Source organism: Giraffa tippelskirchi, chromosome 13, assembly GCF_054371585.1.
Source record: "Giraffa tippelskirchi isolate mGirTip1 chromosome 13, T2T-mGirTip1v1.2.pri, whole genome shotgun sequence".
Lineage (NCBI taxonomy): Eukaryota > Metazoa > Chordata > Mammalia > Artiodactyla > Giraffidae > Giraffa > Giraffa tippelskirchi.
Window position 1 is genome coordinate 48,339,523 of NC_137287.1, and position 6,000 is coordinate 48,345,522.

Here is a 6,000-nt window from a genome sequence, read left to right on the forward strand (position 1 = left end):
AGGTCAGTTTTCATTCCAATCCCAAAGAAAGGAAATGCCAAAGAATGTTCAAACTACCGCACAATTGCACTCATCTCACATGATAGTAAAGTAATGCTCAAAATTCTCCAAGCCAAGCTTCAGCAATACGTGAACTGTGAACTTTCAGATGTTGAACCTGGTCTTTAAAAAGGAAGAGGAACCAGAGATCAAATTGCCAACATCTGCTAGATCATCAAAAAACAAGAGAGTTTCAGAAAAATATCTACTTCTGCTTTTATTGACTATGTCAAAGACTTGGACTGTGTGGACCACAATAAACTGTGGAAAATTCTGAAAGAGATGGGAATACTAGACTACCTGACCTGCCTCTTGAGAAATCTGTAGGCAGGTCAGGAAGCAACAATTAGAACTGGACATGAAACAACAGACTGGTTCTAAATTGGGAAAGGAGTACGTCAAGGCTGTATATTGTCACCCTGCTTATTTAACTTATCATGAGAAATGCTGGGCTGGATGAAGCACAAGCTGGAATCAAGATTTCCAGGAGAAATATCAATAACCTCAGATATGCAGATGACACCACCCTTATGGCAGAAAGTGAAGAACTAAAGAGCCTCTTGATGAAAGTGAAAGAGGAGAGTGAAAAAGTTGGCATAAAGCTCAACATTCAGAAAACTAAGATCCTGGCAACGGGTCCCATCACTTCATGGCAAATAGATGGGGAAACAGTGGAAACAGTGGCTGACTTTTATTTTTTGGGGCTCCAAAATCACTACAGATGGTGATTGCAGCCATGAAAGTAAAAGACGCTTACTCCTTGGAAGGAAGGTTATGACCAACCTAGATAGCGTATTTAAAAGCAGAGACATTACTTTGCCAACAAAGGTCCGTCTAGTCAAGGCTATGGTTTTTCCAATAGTCATGTATGGATGTGAGATTTGCCAACCAGTCCATCCTAAAGGAGATCAGTCCTGGGTGTTCACTGGAAGGAGTGATGTTGAAGCTGAAACTCCAATGCTTTGGCCACCTGATACGAAGAGCTGACTCATTGGAAAAGACCCTGATGCTGGGCAAGACTGAGGGCAGGAGGAGAAGGGGACGACAGAGGATGAGATGGTTGGATGGCATCACCGACTCAATGGACATGGGTTTGGGTAGACTCTGGGAGTTGGTGATGGACAGGGAGGCCTGGCATGCTATGGATCATGCAGTCACAAAGAGTCGGACACGACTGAGCAGCTGAACTGAAAAGTAAAAAAATCCATATTCATTCTCCACTCTTCTTCCCTCAATCTCTTTCCTCTGTGGATAATAAATTCTTTTCATGCAAAGATGGGCTCAATAAAGGACAGAAATGGTAGGGAGCTAACAGAAGCAGAAGATATTAAGAAGAGGTGGCAAGAATACACAGAAGAATTGTACAAAAAGAACTTAATGACCCAGATAATCACGATGCTGTGATTACTCACCTAGAGCCAGACATCCTGGAATGCGAAGTCAAGTGGGCCTTAGGAAGCATCACTATGAACAAAGCTAGTGGAGGAGATGGAATTCCAGTTGAACTATTTCAAATCCTGAAAGATGATACTGTGAAAGTGCTGCACTCAATATGCCAGCAAATATGGAAAACTCAGCAGTGGCCACAGGACTGGAAAAGGTCAGTTTTCATTCCAATCCCAAAGAAAGGCAATGCCAAAGAATGCTCAAACTACTGCACAGTTGCACTCATCTCACACGCTAGTAAAGTAATGCTTAAAATTCTCCAAGCCAGCCTTCAGCAATAGGTGAACCGTGAACTTCCAGATGTTCAAGATGTTTTTAGAAAAGGCAGAGGAATCAGAGATCAAATTGCCAACATCTGCTGGATCATCGAAAAAGCAAGAGAGTTCCAGAAAAACATCTATTTCTGCTTTATTGACTATGCCAAAGCCTTTGACTGTGTGGATCACAATAAACTGTGGAAAATTCTGAAAGAGATAGGAATACTTGACCACCTGACCTGTCTCTTGAGAAACCTGTATGTAGGTCAGGAAGCAACGGTTAGAACTGGACATGGAACAATAGACTGGTTCCAAATAGGAAAAGGAGTACCTCAAGGCTGTATACTGTTACCCTGCTTATTTAACTTATATGCAGAGTACATCATGAGAAGCGCTAGGCTGGAGGAAGCACAAGCTGGAATCAAGATTGCAGGGCGAAATATCAATAACCTCAGATATGCAGATGATACCACCCTTATGGCAGAAAGTGAAGAAGAACTAAAGAGCCTCTTGATGAAAGTGAAAGAGGAGAGTGAAAACGTTGACTTAAAGCTCAACATTCAGAAAACTAAGATCGTGGCATCCAGTCCCATCACTTCATGGCAGAGAGATGGGAAAACCGTGAAAACAGGGGCTGACTTTATTTTTCTGGGCTCCAAGATCACTGCAGATGGTGACTGCAGCCATGAAATTAAAAGACGCTTACTCCTTGGAAGAAAAGTTATGACCAACCTAGATAGCATATTAAAAAGCAGAGACATTACTTTGCCAAAAAGGTCCGTCTAGTTGAGGCTATTGTTTTTCCAGTAGTCATGTATGGATGTGAGAGTTGGACTATAAAGAAAGCTGAGCACTGAAGAATTGATGCTTTTGAACTGTGGTGTTGGAAAAGACTCTTGAGAGTCCCTTGGACTGCAAGGAGATCAAACCAGTCCATCCTAAAGGAGATCAGTCCTGGGTGTTCATGTTGAAGCTGAAACTCTAATACTTTGGCCACCTGATGCAAAGAGCTGACTCATTGGAAAAGATCCTGATGCTGGGAAAGATTGAGGACAGGAGGAGAAGGGGACGACAGAGGATGAGATGGCTGGATGGCATCACTGACTCGATGGACATGGGTTTGGGTGGACTCACGGAGTTGGTGATGGACAGGGAGGCCTGGTGTGCTCCGGTTCATGGGGGTCGCAAAGAGTTGGACACGACTGAGCGACTGAACTGAACTGATTATAAACATTTTATGTGTATAAATAAAAATAATGAGAGTAGTATAATGGATACTTTGGTATTTATTCAGAACTTTTAATTGCATTTAGATACACACACATAGTACAAACTTCTCACATAAAATATGAGAGAATCATATTACATGAAATTTTCTCCTGCTTGTTTTTTAAAATTTTATCAATCTCTAATTGACATCTCTCTGTATCAGTATTCATTTGATTTTGTGACTATTACATTCTATTTATTGACGTTATTTCCATATTATTTACCTTTATACATTTAGGCTTATTTTTCTGCCCTTAAATATTACTGTTTTCATACATTTTAAGTTTTTATGGGAGGACAAATATAATTTTGTGTTGTTTTGAGTGAGATCTTTATATAGGTCATTGTTAGCACATTGAAATATCTGTGCTTTGTGTGTGTGTATTTTACTTTTAGACACCTTGCAAGTTTCTCATATACCTGTTACATATTTTTATTTCATTATTTTGAATTTTAATATAAAATCTTTGAATTTTACCCGGTATTTGCTAATATTTTTTTTTCTAGGAATCTTTAGATTATTTTAAATAATGGGGATTTGTGGAATTCTTGCCTTATTTTATGGGACACTCCTAACATTTTAGCATTAATATTTGCCATAGTTCCCTTTCAAACACTATATCAAATTTAAGAATTTAGCAACATTATGTCAATTTAGGAAGTCTCCTTTACCCAACTTCCTAATTTTGAATTTTTAAAATTGAGTGTGACTAATACATTCTATTGAATACTTTCCAACAATGAGTAAATAAGATGTTTTGCTCATTTATTCTTTAATCTAGTGATTTAGCATAAATACACTTCTTATTCTTTTGTCGTAGGTGGTTTTTTAAATTTTATTTTTGATAATAGCCATCCTAATGGAACTGGGAAACGACTGTAATTTGAAGGAGGTGATCAGAGTAGGATTTGGTGAGATGGTGGCATCTGAGACTTGACAAAGTTGAGGCAGCTACTTGGGAGGCAAGATTTCTAGGCAGAACTGTGGGTCCTGAGGCAGAAACCTAGCTGGACTTTTTGAGGAAGAAAAAATGGGAAACACATGGGGTGTCTGAGGAAGAGCAATGGGAAACCAGAATGTCTGCAGCAGCCTAAGCAGATGGGAGAGAGGAAGGGAGGAGGTAAGATGGGAGCCCTGGGGGTGTTTTGAACAGTCTTCTGTTCATGGTCCTATTCTTACACTACTCCTGCATTCCTAAAATAAACCTTCCTCCATCAATGTGCATTGTTAATATTGCAAGTTGTTGCTATAGTGAATTTGAAAATGTTTTATTCATCATATTTGCATTGAGCTTAATATCTACTTTATTATTGCTGCTTGTTAGGCATAATGCCAGTGGGTTTTATTTTCATGTTTTCTTTTTAATGTGATTGAATAGACTATAAATGCCAAAGAGATACTTACTAATTAAAATTTGGAGAAAAACACCCCCTAAAACAAGCAAAGATTGCTGTCAAATTAGAGTCATTGGGAGTGTAATGGGTTAGATCTTTGACTATCTTCAATTTTTTTGATACCACTGATTTGTTTACTCACGTCAGGGAACTGAGTAATGTGGAGTGTATGCGAAGTGGACCTGCATCTTCCCTGGACGTCTGTTGGCCTGTGGGGCCAAGGTCAGCGCCAAGGTCATGGCCAAGGGCAGGTGTGTGCAGGCATCCAGGACCCCCGGAAGCCCCTGGAGGAAGCACCTCTATGCGCAGGAGTTCAAGGGCCTGCAGAGTTGCTTTGTCTCTGTGGCCAAGAAGAGCCTGAATGGAGGCCGTTAGAAAAGAGGGAGTGCTGCACTTCACATCCATCTGCTGCCGGAGAACACAGAGCTCCTAGCCTGGTACTGATGGCTCCAAGGCTCAAACATCTAAACCCACAAAAGCTCATCCAGCTACAAGACAGAAATATGTTAGGGCAGAGCACAGGGAGAGGGGGATGGGTTTTCCAGCATTGCCTCTGTAAGGATTTGGGTTAGAATAAGGTACAATGCACCAAAAGTAAAGACCACTCTAAGCTCATGGCCCAGATGTGTGTGTCTATTTCTAGTAAAAGGAAATAAAGAATTGGATTAAATTTTTAATCTCTAAAACCACTGAGAGTAATTCCTTCCTAGCCAATCCTTTGGGCTCTGTCCAGGTTTCTGTCCTCACTCCATTCAAGTCAAGTCGAGTTTTCATATGTGGTCATCTGGCTTTTCCAACAGAAAGCAATGGATGGAGAAAAGAGTAGCAAAACCATTTTCATCTTAGAGTGGCTCCACCTTGGTAGTGGTTCAGAGCAATGACCAGTACAGTAGCATCACACACCCTGCAGTGCTTCCTGTGTTCATATAGGAACAGAGCCGAGGGCTGATTGTTTAATATAGTTTGGTGAGGCTTTTCATTTATAAACCAGACCCATAAACTTAATGTTGGCTGCTTTCCCAATTAGTTCTTTAGTCATGGTAAAGGAGATTTTCATTAAGGGGATCTAATGCCATCTTGAAGTTTTTGTAAAGTTTAGTAAGTAATTTCAGTTTCAAAGCTGAATTAAACTGCCTCAACACTACTATTCTTTCCACTTTGTTACAAGAAGGAGACTGTTAATGTTGTTTTTCTCTGTGTTTGGACATTTTGCCCTTTGCAAAATAACCTCAGCGTGTACAGTAAAAGCTACTGGTGCCCCAATCCACATCCTCTCAGCAAACTCCCAGATTCAATGCAGCTGTAGTTCACACCCTCCACCACGCACCCCCTCAATCATCCACACCTCTCCACTGGCATCTCTGCCTGGAGGCTTTTTAAGCACTAAGGGAGCCTGCTCTGCCTGCATGCCAGCCAGCACCGTGGATTTAATGTTCCCAGTAGCAACCTTCACCCAATGAACTGGAGCTGGTGCAGACACCCCAGCTTCCCTGTCGCTCAGTGGGGCACACTTCCAGCAAGACTGAGACACCAATAATAGGCTCATGCGCACAGACTTACTGCCTTTCCTTCCCCACTTCAGTACCCCCTCCCT

General features: G+C 41.1%; 1 long non-coding RNA gene across 1 annotated transcript in view; it reads left to right on the forward strand.

Moving 5' to 3' along the window:
* The window catches only part of LOC145533486 (uncharacterized), a 30,723-nt gene extending 25,702 nt beyond the window's left edge, over positions 1 to 5,021 (forward strand). The window contains exon 2 of the long non-coding RNA XR_014074126.1: positions 4,554 to 5,021. This is a non-coding gene — a long non-coding RNA (uncharacterized LOC145533486). The remainder of the gene's footprint in view (positions 1 to 4,553) is intronic.
* The last annotated feature ends 979 nt before the right edge of the window (positions 5,022 to 6,000 follow it).